At 48.7% G+C, this 19,193-nt stretch overlaps 3 long non-coding RNA genes across 5 annotated transcripts; all 3 read left to right on the forward strand.

Annotated features, from left to right (window-relative positions):
- On the forward strand, nt 1-4,724 carry LOC311421829. Its single transcript, XR_014685073.1, has 3 exons — nt 1-130; nt 616-755; nt 4,258-4,724. It is a non-coding gene; the product is annotated as an uncharacterized lncRNA (long non-coding RNA).
- A 3,738-nt stretch (nt 4,725-8,462) lies between these two features.
- On the forward strand, nt 8,463-14,097 carry LOC311421830. Of its 2 annotated transcripts, XR_014685074.1 has the most exons (5): nt 8,463-8,685; nt 9,093-9,195; nt 9,271-9,406; nt 10,257-10,959; nt 13,633-14,097. It is a non-coding gene; the product is annotated as an uncharacterized lncRNA (long non-coding RNA). The 2 variants fall into 2 exon arrangements; XR_014685075.1 differs by lacking the exons at nt 10,257-10,959; nt 13,633-14,097 and having other exon boundaries at nt 9,271-9,895.
- Nucleotides 14,098-16,635: 2,538 nt separating this feature from the next.
- LOC311421831 lies at nt 16,636-18,710 on the forward strand. Of its 2 annotated transcripts, XR_014685076.1 has the most exons (3): nt 16,636-16,725; nt 16,819-16,971; nt 17,277-18,710. It is a non-coding gene; the product is annotated as an uncharacterized lncRNA (long non-coding RNA). The 2 variants fall into 2 exon arrangements; XR_014685077.1 differs by having other exon boundaries at nt 16,641-16,971.
- The last annotated feature ends 483 nt before the right edge of the window (nt 18,711-19,193 follow it).

The following is a 19,193-nucleotide window of genomic DNA, read 5'->3' on the forward strand; positions in this document are numbered from 1 at the left end:
AGTAAATGAAGGCCTTCACCAGGTGAAGCTCCTGATTGCTTTTGCCCCATAAAATGCCAGCAGCTGCTCCCTCCTTATTCCTTGCAGACTGAGGGGGTGAGAAGTTCTCTGTGGATGCTTTGAAGTAGAGGTAAGCTAAAAGGTTTAGTGCTGGTAGCATTTGGAAACTGATAAATCCTGTTGATATTCAGGTTTTTATCGAACAACAGATATTTTCAGATGAACGCGGAGAACTGTTGTGAATTTATTGACCCTGAGATATTTCTCTTTCTGAAGGAGATTAATCAGAAAAATTCAACTGGCTGCTGTGCTGCTTGGTTTGGAGGTAAATTGCTCAGCAATGGAGCAGTATTGAAAAGGGAAAGCAATGGCTGTGTGCTGAGTGCTGCTGTTGTTCTTGGTGTAGCTCCTGTAGGTTACAGAAATAGCAGCAGGGCACTGCTCCTACTACACCTACAGATAAGCTAATATCAAGGAAGTTCCTATTTTTAGTTACTTTATTTTCTTAGCACTGTATTATTCTTTCTGCGTATTTTCTTTGCTTTAATTGCAACTTTTCAGCAGTTATTACAACTGATTTTTTTTGTCTTCTCCTTTTCTTCCTGCAATTACCAGCAGCCTTGTTGGAAAAGGATATTACATTGGCCTGATACCCTGAGCTATTTGCACTGATATCCCCACGGAGGAGAAGAGCTGGCTGGGAGAAGAAAATGAACAGTTCTATTTATGCAGCAAGTAAATGATCGTGGAGCAAGGTAAATATGCTAACAAAGAGCCTCTGTTTGCATCAGCTGTGACAAGGCTGTGTCTTGGGGAGCAATCTCCAATCTCTCTTGTTAAGTTTCTCTCCAGTTCATATTGACTCTCCCTGCACTGCATTATGGCAGCTCTTGCATTGTATAACAGAACTGCTACAGATAAAGCAACCCATTGTGCAGGTAAAGCTTTGTGCTTGGTGCTATATGTGCTTTTTTCCCCTCTCCAGAACTGTTTTCCTTTGCTTCTCTCTATTCTTCTCTGCTCTCAGCTGTCCTGGGTCAAGGTGTCCCTGTACTGAATTGTATGAGTGCTGTGCTCAGTGCAGGAGACAAACCAGCTCTTAAGAAACAGCCCCAGCAGTCATCAGCACAGAAGCATGGGGAGGGTGCTGTGACCATCCCTTTCCTCCTCTGGGTCCTGCTGTAATTCTCCTCTGCCCACCAGCCCCTTCTTAATGCATCCTCCCATCCCTTAATGCCAATCTACAGCTATAAATGCCTTGGCCCTGATCAGGGGGTCAGAATGGAATCTCTCTTGCCCCACCTTCACATTCCCGCCCAACAGCAGCTCACCTGCCCTGTGTGATGCTGCAAGATGCTGGGCTCAGTCCCACAGGGATGCTTCTCATTTTTTGAAGCCGTGTGCTGCAGAGCTGCAGGCAAGCACCATCTGTATGACCAGGGGTCCCTGCGAGGGCAAGAGGACACCAAGCTGGTTCTGCTGGAGCTGGGCTTGGTGCCACTGCTGGCTGTGACTATCAATGAGGTGTACAGGCACAGTCCCTTGCGGTCAGGGACAAGTGACCCATGTACCTTATCCCATCTTATTGTAGCTCTCCTTGTATTAACTCCTTATGCACAAAGGCAGCTCCCTGTGCTTTCTGTGAGCACCAAGTGGAGAAAATTCTGCCTCTGCTTGCGTCTCCTTGGGGCTGGCTGGCTGAGCACCACATTGCAGATGAAGCACAGGGACAAAATTCCCAAAGGGGCATTGGCAAGCTGAGGGCACTAGCCCTGGAGTCCTTCAGCAAGGAAGGGAAGGAGGGAAAAAAAAAAAAAAAGCCTTAAACTGTTCTGCCAGCGCAGGATTAGTTAGTGCAAGGTTAAATCTCACTTCTTAAAAGGCTGGATTGCAGGGTGATAAATGACATGGCTTCCTGTATTGTTTGATAATTAATTGTTTGAATCCTGTTGTATTAAGGAGGGGGAAAACAGGAAGATAAAAGAAGAGGGATGCCCTGCTCCTTCTGTACACACTGAGCTCCATTCATTGGGAAAGGATTTATAGTTTTCATCATAATTTAATTCTAAAACATATCACTTAATTAAGGGGATTTATTAAAATCCTCTGGCAGTGCATTTTTACGATTAGCCCAGGACTCAGACCTTGAATGTCATGGAGAAAATTCATCAATTGATTTGTTTAACTGCACAGGTCCCCCCTCCCTGCTCTGGCAGACTCTGTGGAAGGAAGAAATCTATAGTCAAAAGCTTTAAAAAAAAAAAAAAAAAAATCTTAGAGATGGATTACTTTGCTGATCTCATCCCTTTTTTTCCCCCCCTGCCTTTCCCTTCCCCCCCCCCATCTCCAGGACTGGTTTTCCAAGCCTTCATTAACGAGCTGATTAATAGTGACAATGGAGCTGTCATTTCGTCCACCAGAGATGAGCAGTGAGGCTGCCCTGGCTGCCAGCAGTGATGGGCACAGCGGTGTCTCCGCGGAGGATGCAGGAGATGAACGGATCTGCCCTTCCTTCTGCAGGGCATCAGATCTTGCTTTTTGTATCAGCCCCAAATCAGTGAGATCCTGGAGGCTCTTTTTCCAAACATCTTCGAGGAGAAAAAAAAAATGGCTTGGGAATGTTTCTAGGCTCCTTGTAGTGCCTATAGGCTTGAAATATTGGAGGCAAACGAACACAACATGGGTTGTAGATGAGCCTCCTGATCCTTTAACCTTTCTGGGAAAGAGGGGTCTTGTTCAGGCCCCCATAGGGGACTGTGGTGGGAGCACACCCAGCTGTGGGATCCAGCTCCTGTCACCAGCCCTGGTGCTGTCGTTTGTCTCCCCTGGAGTTATTCCCTTCCTGTTGGAACTTCTGATAAAACATCTTGAGAAGCACTCTTCTCTAAACCCATAAATCCTCCTGTAACCCAAACGGGGAGCTTGAGAGTCTTATTAAAAAACTCGTGAACGAGTTCAAACCTTCTCTGATGACATTGTGCTCGTAGCCTTTTAAGTCTTCCACTGTGAAAGCAGGGATTTCAGCACTGAGTTTGGCACTGCTCCCTGAGCTAACGTCTTGTGCTGAATACAAATCAGTGCTTAAGGGCTACATCTCCGGATCCTCGTGTCGGGCTTAAATGCAGTAAATCTTTGGATGTAGCTGTCTATTAGCCCTGTTTATTAGATCTGGAAGGACTAGCAGAGAGAGAAAAGAAGAAGAAGCCCACAGAGGGAATGCTTTTTCTGTTCTTTTTTTTTTTTTTTTTTGCACTGTATGATGATGGGGACTGAAGGTGAAATATTGCTTTGTGAGAGGCATTTGCAATCTGACTGCACCAATCATTTAATTGGCCCCTACGTGTTAATAGTAGGCAATGCCAGCACTGGTTGAGAAGCTATTCTCCAAGTTAATCCCAGAAGTACAGGTTTGGTGCTTGGGGTGGAACATAGCAAGGCTCTGAAATTGTTTAAAAAGACACTTCCTAGAATTGTAATGGGTTTTGTCACCCTAAGCCTTTGTGACATCTTTCTGCTCATACTCCTGCCTTTCAGCCAGGTCCGTGATGCTCGGGCAAGTCCCTCCTCTGGCAGCACCTTATGCACTGCAGTGTTTTTTTTTTTTGTTTTGTTTTTTTTTTCCTCCCAGACCATGGGAATGCTTCCTCCCACGGTGATGGAGTTTCCTCTGCCATGGTCTCAGTGGGCTGCTCCAGCAGCTCCTTGGGAATCCCAGGGTGCTTGCAGGACTTTGCCTCTTGAGTCCTGGGGAAACTGCTTACCCCAACATTTTTTTTCCTATTAAAAAAAAAAAGGCTAATTCCACTCTGCCCTGGGAAGTGTTTTCTCCATAGCTTTCAGCTCTCCCATCTTTCCTGTTGGGGGTGAAGGTTGCCAGTGCAGCAGCTCATCTGCATTACTAAATATGAAATGTTGTCCTAAGGCTTATGAAGTGCTGTCAAAGGACTGAATTAAAATACAATGCCCCAAGTTGCTCTCAGTTTGTATTTAATTAAGGCATTTCATTCATCATTTATTTCTGCATTCCATCATCCATGGTAGTTTATCAAGGAAGAGAATAAAGGTTTCCTTCTGACAAAGATGCTGATAAGTGTTTCCAGAAGGCAACAGGCTTCTCTGCTCTCTGTACCCCTGATGATTTCTTTAAGCCATACATCTTTTTTTAATGACATGGGCAATTTTATATTTACTTTATCCTAAAGAGAGTCCTGCTAAGTTTACAAGAAATAAAATATTTTTTTTCCACCCCTCTCACAGTGCTGGTTGCGTGCTGCTCCCAACACTGGTGCCCAGTGCTACAGAGGGATGGAGAGCTGCATCGCCCTCCTGGACAGAATTAGTTGATGGTGAAGAAGAGACCATGATGGAGACTGCCTGGTGCCTCTTGCAGTGGCTGCTGTGAGCCAGGAGCTCCCATCTTCCCTTAGGAAATGTCCCTGTGCTGGATCTGGAGTCTTTCAAGTCTGGATACAAGGGTGATGGTGTGCACTTGGCCCGGTTTCTGTAAAAATTCATTCTGAAAAGAAGGGGTTTATATATATATCCTCCCATCTCCCTTGCAGTTACCCGAATGTACCCTCTCAGCACAGATAATTAAAAATGAACACACATCCCCAAGGAGAGAGCTATTCTGAAGGCACCTCAGGTGTGACCAAGCATGCCTGTTTCTGTGTTTTACCCTTTGAGAGCTTCACAAATCAAAGAGAATCATTTTCAGACAGTGATGAATTGCTTATACTCCCATTTGTTTGCTTGGAGTCTTCCTTTAAGAGAATGTGAACATTTTTTGCTGGCTGTGAACGTGTGGGGGAGATGCTTCAGTCTTCCTGAGGTGTGAAGAGCAAGCACAGCACTGTGATGCTGCAGGGGGGGCGCATCCCTCCTGGGCTGTCTGTGATGGGGACACTTGGTGCTCTCTCAGCCCTGTGGGGTACTCAGCTTCATCTAAACACTTCATCCCAGCTCAGCTACGTCCCCCTTGATTTATACAACCCCCTCTGCTTTGCCCCTGATCTGTATCCGACTTGTCTCCCTGGCTCTGCCTTCCCCAGGGTGATGGCTGGCACTCCAGTCCTTCGCTGGGGACATGCAGGGTAATTCATCGCTGTTGGCAGGAAGGTGGAGGGGTTTTCATAACGGCGTGCACATGATCTGCTTTTTACACGGGTCTAAATCTGGATCGATGATCCGCCCTGTCCTCTGAAGTGCCGTATCACAGCTATGACATCTCGGAGCTGCCTTTGGTGTATCACTACAAACAGATTTGCCAGAGCGCTTCCACAGCTCCCATCCCTCCTAATAATGCATCATTTAGGGAAATTAAATCTGAAGCGCATATGTGACTGTCCTTCTGATTGTCACCAGGGGCTATGCTGGAATAAATAAAGTTCTCTTCTGGTCTGGCTGGCTGGAGAGTTGCCTTTGCTCGGATCTTTCTGGCAGTGCTTACCATTTATCTGGGTCCAGGTTATGAAGCGAAGGATCTGTGCCGTGATGCCATTTGTTGTTGACAGCTGAAATCCTGGCTCCTCTTGATTGTGCCTGCCTTGCTGCTGGTGACAAGTAGGAATTTTCTACTCCCCTTTGCCACGTGTGTGAGCAGGAGAAAGGCTTCCTGATCAAGGCTCACCCAGGGCTTCTCCTCTGGCAGAGCCATCCCAGCTGTGTCTTGTTTTTAGAGGCAGAGTAACAGGAGCAGGAGCAAGATGGGAGGAGAGCTCTGCTCTGGCCCTGCAGCAGATGCTCCTCCTGCTCTGGTCAAGGTCTGCTCTGCCCTGGCTCCTATTGTGTGGGTGAAAAATGACCAGGGAGGATAGAACAAGGGGTAAGAGCAGGAAAGTACCCAGACGCTTGTGCAGTGATAACTTCTTTATTTAAAAATTGGAAATGTGTTGGTTCCTGTCCATGGCAGAGGGGTGAAAGTAGAGGATATTTAAGGTTCCTCCCATCCCAAGCCATTCTATGATTTTATGGTTCTGGGCTGTGACTGAACACACAGGGGGTGAGGAGAGCTAGAGAGGGGAGAAAACTGCTTCTTCTGTTCAATTTTAACTCCTTCCTCACTTCTTGTAGAAACAGTTAAAATGGTAAATGCAATTCCACAGTTTGGTGACTTGGGTGACAGCCTCAAGAGAGAAGCAGTGAAGAGGGCCCTTAATGGTTATTTATTGCTTGCTATATGGACGTGGTGGCACGCCTGCAGGACTCAACTTCCTCCCTGTCTTGGCATATCATCCTCTAGGACAGCAGCGCCTGGGCTGGGCCAAGCAGAGAGGTTTTATTGCTGCTCGCCTGAAAGTACCTGTTTGGAAGATGAATAAAAAGCACTCTTCACGCTGCTGTCAGCTGGGCTCCTTTTAAGAGCAAGTTTTGCCCATTTAGTTCTGACACTTAATAAGAGCTGTAGCAGCAGAAGCCTTGTATTGAACTTGCTGCAATCGGCCCCTGCTCTGTGAACGCCGGTGTTAAGGAAGCACTTAAGCTAAGGCAGATGTTTATGTGAATTTGGGCGCAGAAGCTGCAAAATGCTTAGAGACAATACAGCGAAGCTTCCCTCCACAGCACAGCACTGAAATTCCCCTCTTTGGGGACAGGTCACATTTCATTTGGTAATTCAGTTTCCGAATACACAGAGTGCCTGCAACAATGTCCCAGCACACTATTAATTTGCACCATGACCCAACCACCTGAAAGGCACCTTTTTCAGGAAGAAATAGCCCATTTCCTTCATATTGTTGGATTTTCCTCCCTATTCCCATTGCCTTTTTTCTTGTTCTTAGACTTATCCACTGGTATTGATTGAAGGCAGGTCTTGAGACGCTGGCTATGGGTGAAGGCAGGTGAGGAAGGGCAGCACCAGGCTCAGCACCACGTGCAGCCTCTGTGCATGGTGTTCAGGCTCCAGCAATGATGGAAATGCTCTGTTTTCAGGGACAGGGTGAGGAATGCTGGAAGGGGAGGGCTGCAGAAGCCTTTGCTGCCCCTTGGCATGGGTGAGAGCACCCACCAGAGCTTTCAGTGGCACGACAAGCCCCATCATAGCCCATCGTGCTGCAGGGATGCAGGAGTTCTGGATGGGATGCCCATGATGAAGGAAGCCGTGCAGGCTCAGCTCCAAGCTGCCCCGTGCCAGGAGCATTGGTGCTACCACACCGGCGCAGAGCTGGGCTAGCTGGCTTTAATTGCGCTAAGCCTCTGATTGATTTCTTTTTTTTCCTTGTAGCTCATTACCCGGCAAGTCATTTTAATTAACACCATCTAATATGGGTTGAGATGTATTTTGCAAATGTCAGCACTCTTTTTTTTTCTTTTTTTTTTTTTTTCCCCTGTAGACCAAATGTGGAAAGTTACAAGAGGACAGTGCTAAATGATTTCAGTTGATTTAGCAGTGGTAAAGCAAGTCGTTAGCAAAGTGCTTTATGAAGCCATAAATGTCCTTTCCAAGTCCTTTATGAGATTCCTGGGGAAAATCTGTTTGTCACAGAAGATTATGCACTGCACTGCTCCTCACCTGATGAGCACACGGACGTGAGCAAACACGGGGCTTGTGCACCTCACCCTCACAGTGCTGCTGTTATCAGAAGCTTATGGCAGTGCAGACCCCGTGCAGCTCCGTTCCCCCAAATTCTGCTGTTTGTGGGTACAACTGCAGGGAATTTCTCTGAGCCCCCTCTAGACCCTTCAAGTGTGAGGTGGTGCCTAATGAGGGTTGGTAATTACTAAGAGCAAGGCCACTGATTACCTGGGAGTTGGATAAAGTGCCTGACAAAGTCACTGAAAAAGCTGTGCAGGCAGAGCCTGTACAGGACTAGGCGAGCAGCCCTATAAAATATTCTCTCTCCACTCAAACCTCTGACAGCATTGCATCTTTCTTTCCACTTATGTTCAGAGAAGAAAAATTAAAATTTTGAAAATTTTGAGATTTGAAAATTTTGAAAAATTAAAAGAGAATAAAACCGGGGCATCTCTGTTAGGAAGCTGATACAGTTAAAGTCTGGAGCAGACGTTTCTGTAGCCCCACTGTAATGTAAACCAAGGGAAAAAATATGTTGAGAGTAAAGAATACGATGGAGGCAATGACCATGGACTGCCTTGTTCCCTAGAGTCTTATTTAGCTTAGTTTCAGAGGCAATGTACTAAGTGATTTGCTGTTTCCAACTCACTCTGAGCTGCCAGATCCAGCCCAATAAATAGCAGGCAAGTTTAGCGTACAAACAGCACATTCATAAACTGCAGGTTTGTGTAAATGCTCCTCCTCCTCCTCCTCATTACAGGGGCTCAACGGGCTGTGCAAAACCATTGAAGAATTTCATACAGTGCTGATCATGTCTAACAACACGTCTAGATATATATTTTGCAGCCCATGCCTCTTAGATGCCCGGCGTGCTGGGCCTGACCATGAAACGCGGCAGGTGCAGCGTTGTTGCCTCTCATCACCCACAGGTGCAAACTGACCTGTAATATTTAACAGCCATTCAGCAGGCAAGATTTAATGCAGACTTAAAGCACCAGGCCTGTTTTTTTCCCCCCTCTCCCTTACATTTGTACGATTTCACTGGCTCCAGTTCAAGCTTCATTAGGAACAGACTATTACGCACAACAGCCGCGGATGTACGGCTCGTAATGAGTGCTGGGGTTTGAAGGCTTCCTCCTACTCTGTGCCAGCGAGCCAACCCTGTAAAGCTGGTACTACATCACTATTTTTTTTTTATTCACTCTCTGTGAACAGTCTTTCTGTGGAAAGAGCCGTGGAGTTGTAGGGTGCTGGGCTGTGCCCATGGACGAGCACGATGTGAGCCCCGGGCAGACCCCACGTGGGCTCTGATGGGGCAGGGACACAGCCCTGGGGGCTGCCACCTCGTGTCACAGCCCCCTTACTGTGCAGCCAGCCCCTCCAGGAGGACCACCTGCAATACCCAGAGCTCAGCTTGGAAGCGGGTGATAATAAACGTTAGGGATTAGGATGAAATCCCAGAAATGCGCTACCTCCTGGTAGGCCAAAGGCTGTATGCCCAAGGGTTATAATTGCATTGAACTGGCTATTAGCATTGACAGCATCCCTTCCATAACTCTTTTTTCTCCTCCCCATCCAGCAGCTGGCTTCGTGTCGAGTTTCCTTGCTGGCACATGCAGGCACAAGCAGCTCCTCGCTCTGTGCCTCCAGTGGGCATCTTGGCTGCTCGCTGAGGCTCAGTGGTGAGAATCCCACCCTGGAGATGTACTTGTCCTAAATAGAGGAGGCTCAGCTTTACCTTCCCATTGCTTCCTTAGGTGCACACATTTACACCTCTGGATTTCTACCAGTGGGTAAGGGGAGAGCCACATCGCCCCAAGAGCTTCACCAGTGCCTGTGATGCACATCTCCTCCTGGTCCTCAGCATTTCTCCTCCATCCTGGCTGCCAGCAGGTGTGCTGATTTGGGGAGAGATAAGGAGAATAAAAGTGTCACGTGTACTTCGGAAGACCAAAACTCATACATTTGGGGGAGAGGTGGTAGCTTCCTTCAGGGAAAAATGTTCCCTGAGAGCTATAAAGAGATCTTTTCTCTGTTTTACTCCATGGCAATTACTTCCACGTGGCCAGCAGAAGGAGGATGATCAGTAAATATTTTAGGCTTTCAGTGAGCTCAGTTTATAGCTTGTCTTAGCATCAAGAGGAGAAGTGCAGACCCAGCACTGAAAGGTTTCCTTGCTGGCCTTTGTAATGCAAAACTGATTCCTTTGTGATAAAACGCAGGAGCCCAGAGTCTCTGCACCTGAAATCTCTGCAGAATTTGTTTTAGTAGCTGATGGGGGGGTCAGGTCCCACTGGCGATGTGGTAGGTAGGAAGACACTGAAATATCTGGCAATGGAAGCTCCTTTCTGGTCGGAGGTAGCTGCAGGCTGCAGCACCAGAGTGAAACAATGCCCCGGTGCTAATTTAACCAGGATTGCTGATTCCTGCCAGGTCAGTGCAAGAACACCCACATTTAGCAACCAGGAGCTGTTCTGCTATCACTGAACCCACTTTGCCCACTGGAAATTTGTGAGCTCTTGGCTAGAGTGGGGTGGGAGGGGAGCAGCAAGGGGATGACCCCACAGGGCAGCCCAAGCCAGAACCACGAGCCTTTAATCTCTGGGGATGGCAGCATGGGGGGATGAGCAGAGCAGACGAGCCTGAGCATGCTGTGGGCTTGTAAAACACACTCTGGAAAGTGGTAAAATGTGGGCAGATGCCCACCCTCGTCCAGGGGGTTTGACTCATCTCATCCTCGCAGCATGGCGTTGGCATGTCCAAGACACGAGGGAGGTTGGAGAAATGCGTGTGAGGACAGACAAGGAGAAAAAAGAAAACTGGAGGAACTTTCTCCCAGCATCAGCACTTCGGGAGCTGTGGGTGAGACATGCAAATGAGATTGATTCATCGTTCTGAGGGGAGTTGGATGCATTTAATTTATTCTTAAGCGTCTCTGTAGCACTTACATAAAGCTGTGTGGATGTGTGCAATACATCCCTTCACCCCAAAACCCCAGGACAGGGAGGTCAGTAAGCAGGTTACAGGGTATTTACTGCAAGCCCACAACGTGCCCAGCTCTGCACTCCAGGTCTGGGGGTGCATCTGCTGCTCCCCAGCCCCAGCAGTCCTGCGGATGAACATTTTGCTTTGCAGTCCTTTGATCTGGCTTGTGCTACATGGACTGGGACCTGGATCAGACCCAGCCTTCCCAACACCTGGAAACTGGCTGCTGATGATGTGCAGAGCCCCAAGAGACCGGGGAGCAGCTCGGAGATGCTGGGGAGGGAGGGGGTTAAACCACCTTCCTCTGTGCAAAGCCTCCGCAGCTTTTCTCCTCATAGACAAGCCTGAGTCAGGTGTGATGAATAACTTTAACCACTCTTAATTAAGTACCAAGTCATTACCAAGGAGGCTGCAGAAGTCTGGTGGAAGAGAGGAGGTTTAGGATCTTCCTGCACCTTTAGGTTAGTGCAAGCATTTTGGTCCTTCCCCTCTAAGGCTAGGGTTGTTACCAAAGTATTTTTATTTTTTACTTGGCATTTAGAGAAGGTTGCCTTTTCTCTGGGGTCCTTGTATCCAGACTTTGACTTCTTTGTACACACAATCTCATTTTCTAGGGGTCAAGGTGAGGCAGATGTGCTGGATGTGGCTCTGGTAGGGAAGATGGGCCGGTGCTCACTGGCGGTGCTGAGCGCCGTGGGGGGAAGCAGGGGGCGGCAGCAGCTGCTCTCCTCCTCCGACAGCACAGGGGATGCGAAACCAAAGCACTACTCCTGCTTCTGGCTGTGAAGCCCTTGCTTTCCATAGCTTTTAATTCTGTGTATGTTTTTACCAAACCAGCGTAATTCCAGCTAGAAAAAGCTGGTGCTGTTTCAGGTGTCCCTGCAAGGGCTCATCGCCCGCTCGTGTTCTGCACAATCCTGAAGACTTGTTGACAAGATAACCATTTTTTTTTTTTTTTAATTTTCTTTTGCTGTGGGGAGGAACAGTTTTCCCTTGTGCAAAATCACAGTCTTGACTCACTCTGCCATGCTTCCTCCTGTTTCTTCCATCTGCTCGTGCTTGGGCAGAGCTGGCAGCGCTGCCTGCCTTTTGCTTCCCCCCTTGGCCACCGCTCGCCCCCGTGCCGCAGCGAGCGCCGAGTGTCCTCCTGTGCCCATCTGCAAGGTCAAGCAAAGGTACCCGACGTCCTGGGGGAGTTTTCTCACCTTTGTACACACACAGAGCCCTACATGCTTTCAGCCAAGGGATTTGGGGTTTGTTTAGGGTTTTATTGCTGGGGTAATGGTGTGCTGCCAGCCTGGGTCCCCCTTTGGCTTCAGGCTCTGGGGCAGGCGTGGGGCTCAGCTGCCTTCTCCCCGCTGAGCAGCTGGGTTGTTGAAAGGAGCTAAGCCCCTGAGGGGTTGTGGGGATGGGTGCTGGCCACAGGGGGATCTGCTGGGGGTCAGAAAGCAGCCAGAGGGGCTTGCACCTGAATCTGTCCCTGGGCACCTCCAGCAGCTGCTCCCTGGTGGGGGCAAAACTCAGATTGTGGCAGTGCTGGAGCAGTGCCCTGGCAGCACAGCAATTCCTGGGCTCTGCTGGTCACCCAAAATCCTCTGAACCGGGCCCAGGCAAAGCAATCAAGAAGAAATTAGATTTAACAAATCCATGCTGGGTGTTTTACTCTTTTGTTCCTCTCTTTGTTTCTGAGCCATTAGCTGATTCATGGGTCACGCTTCCCCACCTTTGCTCTGACACCGCCAAGGCTAACATGAGAGCTTTTAAAAAAGTGAAATATGTGAGACCCGAGTACCTACCTCTCCCTGAAGCTGTGGGCTTAACAAAATCTCTGAATATCGTATAACTCACGATTAACAGAGCAACAGTGATCAAAGCAGCTGGGGGCAAATTATTTAACCTCAAAGAAAGGCAGGTTTGGGCTGGGCATTAAGGAGAATTCCGGCTGAAAGAGGCGCAGGTGATGGTAGGGATTGGAGGGGAGGGAAGGATGGGCAGGGCTGGGGTGGCAGCCAAGCTCCCAGCCCTTTCACCTCCCTTATATTAAACCCTAACAACTCTCTATCCCTCTGTGTATGCAAGGTGAGCAGTCAGGGTGTGTTTAATGAGAAACAATTAAAACGGAGTGCTTCCTCCAGAGGAGAATCCAGCTGGGGTACTGGGGTGAAACTCCAGCTCGGTTGCGCCTGGCCATGGTGAGCAGAGGCAGGGGCAGCACCACCAACGGGGCAAAATCCTGCCCCAGCCGAGCTCTAGGTCTCTGCCTTTGTGGCTGTGCTGCCCTTTTCAGGTGCTCAGCCACAGATCCTGGTGGTTTTTGCTGTAAAAACCCATCCAAAAGCAGACGAGGGACCAGTCCCCGAGGCCTGAGCTTGATTTAATACTAATCGCTGCAAACATCCAAACTGTGGCTGGGGCTGGCTTTAATTAAAATGACAAAATAGGGGAGCCGTGGGGATGAATTACTGAAGGAAAATGTTATATTTCCCTACAGCTAGTTTAATTAAAAAAAAAAAAAAAGGCATCAGGCATGACGGGCCACCTTTGCTTTGTCAAAAGTGGCACAGGCAGGGCTGGCACGGATACAACTGGCAGTGACACCCCAGGGGGGGCACATCACCCAAACCAGTCCCTGTGTTATTAAACCCTCATTGACAGCTTGGTTCCCCTCCAGTGCATCCACTTGACCAGCCTTGCTGCATTTTTTCCCTCACTGCCCGTTTATTTGAGCCTGGGGGAGTGTTGGTTTAAGCAAACGACCTCTGAAGATGCTGCGGTTGGCCCCGCTGTCCTTTCCATTTGCATGGGCATGATTTTGATGAGCTGAAGGCTAGTGGCAAGTCTTTAATTTTGGATGGGAGGTGAGGGGGGGGTCCCCTGGGTCTGGCTGTGCTGGTGAGTGAGGTGAGGTGGAGTTTTCAGCCGTACTCCTGCACAGACCCTACAACATCCCAGTAGGAAGCAGTAGATGTCTCATACCCTCTGCACCGCCCAGCAGCCCCCCGCTGCCCTCCCTGTGCAAGCAGGTGCATTTTCCAGACCCAAAGTCACCAGGGGCTGGTAGAGCCTTTGTTCTCCCTACTTGCTGGTAGAGCCCCACCGCCTCTTTCCACGGCTGCTTTTTGTTTCCTTTTCAGAGCAGCCAGTGTCTGTGGATAAACAATTCTTGACCTGCAGTTTGACACGCATCCAGCTGAACTCCAGCGCCTGATCTCTCTAGCTCCAGAGACTCCTGCTCTCCTTCTCCTATTAAAAATAGCACTCTCATAGCAAGCTTTTGCTTCTCACCCACCTATTGAGCTCCCAGGGTCACCCGGGCCCTCATTAAATGAGCCCCCATAGCACAGCTGATCTCCTGCTCTCCCCGGCTTTGGCAACCGGAGCACGCCGCCGCCGCTCGCCTCAGGTCTCTCCCGAAGCCCTAAGGCATTTTGATGTTTATTGATCGCTGATTTTCATCCATGGTGGTGGCCGAGGAGCTTCGTTTGGTGCTTGGATTAAAGAAAACTTTGGCATGAATCTACCAGCACGTCAGATGGCATGGGGCTCCTCGTGGCTCTTGTACCCCACCAAAGAATTAAATCATCCCCCATGTCGGTGCACGTGTGTCCATGCAGATATCCGTGCCTGCAGATCACTCTGCAACCATGGTTACAGTCTTTTGGGGGCGAGGAAGGCTGGGGCAGGCTGTAGGGTTGGCTCTGTGCTTCAAAACACAAAGGGGAACCTGCCAGGGGTGGCCCTGTCCTGCTGGGAAGCTGGTGCTGAGGGCACGGGGCAGCTGCAGGGCTCGTTTTGCACGGAGGGCGAAGCCAACACCACATGGAGCAGCAAGGGCTGGGCCACCGGGTGATTCACCACGGGGACGGTGGTGCTGAGCCAGGTCGATAAGGAAGCCCGGCTTCCAAATGGAATTAAATAATTATTCTCACTTTCTTTGACTTCGGGAGGATCCTATTAAAGAAAAGAGCCTGGATTACCAGCTGGCTGACATTTTCCTCTGAGCCTGTCTCCAGATTGGATTTAGCTCTTTTATCTCCTAATCCCCAGAGCTTTTTAATGTAGAAAGTAATGGCATCCAAAGGCAAATTTAATTTTGACAAGTAATCTGACTTCCTTTCCTTTTCTGGAGTCGGGTTTTAATCCTGTTTGCTGTCTGAAGCTGCATTATGTGGATGTATTTAAAATCCTTACTACTCTAAAATCTTCCATAGAGGGAGAAATATAAAGTGAAACTTTGCCAGCCTGGAAGCAAGGACTAGTTTTTTTATCAAACACTTCAAAACATCTCCTGCTTGCGGCTGCTGGAGTTTTTAAGCCCTGCATTACGCTGAACTTTGCTCTGCGCTTCTGGGAAGAGCACATCAGCAAATACAGTTTTTTTGGTAAAAAACAAATTCAGTGCCTGGCCCTGCTCCCACTGAAATGTGGGGCTGAGCTGCCCGAAGATGGTGGTAGGAGAGGAGCAGGTTGTCAGCGGCTTGGTTGGGGAAAATTTCCTTCCTGTTGCTCCATTGCAGGTGTTGGAATTGCTCATATGGTGAAGATTTTGGATCTCATCCAGACATGTTGTTCATGCCTGGTAGGTTGGGTCCAGAGCAGGGGAGTCCTCAGGGTGATGTCCCTCTGCCACCAGTGTGCTCCAGGGCTGAGGATGCTCCCTGCCGGGCGTCTGGAGCAGCATTTGGCATCAAACGTTGTGAATCCCCCTAAAACTAAATCACAGATTAAGGGTGCGATAATGGAGCTCCAAAGCTACTCATCTCAGCAGAGAAAATAGAAAATCACATTGTTATTATGTTTCTCCAGCTCTTTTGGTCCCACACAGCCACATCTAGGTGAAGATCAATGCCTGATCGTTGGCTATTTCTGACAGCGACATCACACCCCGTGCCACTGCCCTGCTCTGAGTGTACGGTTTCCCTGAAAATATCAACTGCAAATAGGGTCTTCTCCTCCTGAGAAAATCGGTAGTTATTGACTGGGGACTGTTTTCACTAAAGGCCGTAACACACAGAATGTCCCCATCACTCCGCAGCCCCGCAGCTGATGGTTCATTATGCCAGCACGTAAACACCCGGCTCCTGCGGGTGCAAAATGTGCAGCTCGAGGCATTGATGGAATCTCGCTATTAAATAAAAAAATGAGCGTCTGTCTCGTTCTAGCCCTGTTTAAAAAAAAAAAAAAATCAGCAGAAGAAGGGATTATGTATAAATACATCTATTTGCAAATGTCAGCTTTGAAATAGGGAGGAAAACGTGCAGCAGGGCTGTGGGCCAGCGGAGGTGGAAATGGATTGGGTTTCACAGGGGGCTGCCAAGTGAAACAAGTGGGGGCTCTGCTCTGGGTGCAGGCGTGATGGAGGCAATCAGGGGAGCACAACCCACGGCTCTTGTGCTGATGGCTTCTCTGCAGAAATTTGGCATGCGAGCAGTGTTAAGTAATCAAGGGGCAAAGTGGTGAAACCAATTTCTTTTGCAGTTCCTGTGTTTTCTTTCCCCCTCCTTCCCAAGACACTGATTCACCTTGCTCGGGAGCTGTTGGGGGAAAGGGATCCAGGGATGCAGCAGCAGGCTGGTTTGGTCAGGAACTAGGGCAAAACACTTGGGTAGGGTTTTTATTTGCAGCTGCTTTTCCCTGCCTGGCTCTGAGCTGTCTGGAGTAAGCAGCATTTTCCCAACCCCTTTTTTGACTGAGCAGCCACACCTTGGCCATACGTCCACCCACATCCCTGCCTTATCATCAACACGCACCCCATAACCCTGGCACAGCCATAAACTGGAGGGTCATCACTTTGTAGCTGCTTTGAAGCCCTCCCTGCTGCACTACAAGGTTCTGAACCTTCGTGTCAATAATTATGATGTGCTCAGGAAATGCATCTTTCCAGGAAACAAAGATCAGCTCAGCCCAAGCACCACGTAAGCTTCATTTCTTTCACGTGGCAGACTATGTGGGCAGGAAATGTTGTCACTCTTTACCCTGTGGATGACTGATTCTGGACCTGACCAAGTGCAAACAAGCACATCTCCATCTAAATGATCTGGTGAATGATCCAAATGATCTGACACTGAGAAAAAGGAGAGAGGGAAAACTCTCTCCCAGTGTTGCTGGGTGCACTTAATATTTTTCTTCCTGTTTTCAGCAGGGTGTTCCAGGTCAGACTGGGGAATGCTGCAGATCAATGCACAGGTGATGTCTCTCTAGCAGGTGTTTTGTTACCAATAAACCAGGTTTGTACCTTGGGATGATTCACTGCCACACCTGAATCCCTTTTATCAGCAGTGGGCCCGACCCACATCTTTTTGACTCCATTTTTTCCAAAGTTTTTTGAGTATATTTGAGTTCAGCCAACCGAGACCCATAACCAAACAGTCTCCCAGTGTGATGTGTTCATTTACCAGTGTCTTCGTTAGGCTGTGTCCACAGCCTGGAGGGAAGTGAGGATGTCAGGTTCTGCAGGAGGGATGCAGCTGATGGTACGTACCAGCTTTTTTCCAGTAATCTGCATAATACTGAAATACTTAAAGCTCATTATAGAAATAACCCATATTTATATATATTACTGTTGTTGTTTTTGCAATAGATGGTGTTGCCATGAACTATTTTTTTTATCACACCTGATTTGTCACATCAAAACTCAAAGCTCCCAAAACACCATTGCCAACAGTAATCCAATGCGAACTGTATGCAGGAATATTATGATGGATTTGTGAAGGTGACTTAGGAGAGTGGTAACTAAAATAACAATTCTGCCTTATAGCATCCCGGTTTGTATTCTCAGGAAAGGGAGCGGAGAGGATTTAAGCTATATTAAGATTTCAGCACATCTGCAGCAAGTGAAGAAGCGCTTCCACCAGAAATGTGAATGTCAATCTTGCCGAGGGAAAACACAGAGGAAATAAAGTCTCCTTGATAAAATGGATAGGAAATACAAACTATTTACAAGTGTCATGAGCAGCCTCTTAGGCAAAAACGGAGTGCCAGCCCCATGCTCCCCATCCATCCAGCAGCTGTTTACCATGGGGTGTGTGTGTTTGTGGATGTTTCCTGGTCCAGGTTTACACCGTAGGTCTGGCTGCAATACTTTGTGCCACCTGGCTGGCAAACAGCATCCTATTCTTCCAAATATCTTTCCAAAATATCCTATCCAGTGGCAAACCCATCCTGCCCGTCTGCATTGCAGGACTCTGGTGAGGCTCTGAGGTTGGAGAGGATGCTGGCTTTAGGGACAGCCGGAGACGGAAGGGAGGCAGCCAGAAAAGAAATGCGATTGCAGCCAAGCCATATGTCTGTTTTCCCACTTCCCCCCTGTCTTTCGCTTTAATATTAAAGCAATAACAGTGTGTTATGCAGAAGTGAGAGATGCTTCTCGGGACTGGGCTTTTTCCATGTGCAGACCAAAGGGTGATGGGCAAAGCAGAAATGTTGCGGTGTGTCTGGGAGCCAGGGACAGGCATCCAACCTCTGCATCCCAGCCTTGCAGGGAGAGTCTCAAAAGGAAGACAAGCAGCCTGCCTCCCCCTGCCTTGTTATTAATAACCAAAATTTGCATTCATATTAGCCTTCGGTAAAACCCTTCTAAGGACATGCTGAAGTCGGGCTTTACAAATTTCTGCAGGATCCCTTGGGAGCAGCAAAAGCCTCTGAAGAAGCAATATTTGGATGGGAAACTTATGTCCTCCAAGCTGGCAAGTTGTAACACCGACACAGCCCGTTCCTGCAGCTGCAAAGCTCTGCCTGCAAAAGGTGCAGAGCCCCTCCTGCCTTCGCCTCCTCCCCCCCTCGTTATTTAACAACTGGCCGTGATTTACACAGCTCATTAATGCAGCGGTAACACCGGCACAGGCATTCCCAAATAAACCAGAAGGTTTATACTTGACCTGGGCCCTCTGCTCGCTGCAGCTGCCCCAGAGGATTTGAAGAACAGTGATTTGAAGTGATTGCATCGGGTAAGGACGTTACACAATGCAAACACAAGTGGATGCCAGCATTTAATTTTTAAAAACCGCTGCTATGGGAGAGCCTTTGAGCCAGGGACAGCACCAGCCCAGCTCCCTTCACAGCCTCTGCCTCACCCCTGCAGACAGAAAAGCAAAGAGGGACCAGTTTCAAAGCAGAAAGGTTTTTTCAGGTGGCCTGGATGGGTTTGCTCCAAACAGTCCCCTTCCCCTTTACCCCATTGGGCTGTTGCCATCCCAAATGGGGGCAGTGACAATGTGGGGTGTCCCTGTGCTGCTTACCTCCTGGCAGCACAAACAAGCCCTCGGTGTGCTCCCAGCCAGCCTTCCAGCAGCAAACACATAAGGATCAGGGGCAAATGGTAACGGTGATTATTGGTCGCCCTTGGGTGAGGTTTTTATTGCTCTATTTTGGGTATTGCAGAGTGAGGGGAATAAAAGGAGAGGGTTTAAGCTGACGATTACACACTAAATGGCAGTGTTCCTGCTAATGTGCTGAGTGCCTACAAAGAGCTGCTAGTCAAACACCCATAAAGGTTTGCTCTGCTGATGTATATAACCTCCTGCCTTCTGCAAATGGCTTAACTCCATTGGCTCCTTGCTCATTCCCAGGCAGGTGCTGAAATCCCAGGAGCTGGAGTATGGAGGGCACAAGCCCAGGAGGGCCCCCTGGGGACAAGGCAAGTCCCTGAGGTCCCCTCCTGCCACTGGGACCACCAGGCTCAGAGGTGACCCGTGGT

Source organism: Aythya ferina, assembly GCF_964211825.1.
Source record: "Aythya ferina genome assembly, chromosome: 20".
Lineage (NCBI taxonomy): Eukaryota > Metazoa > Chordata > Aves > Anseriformes > Anatidae > Aythya > Aythya ferina.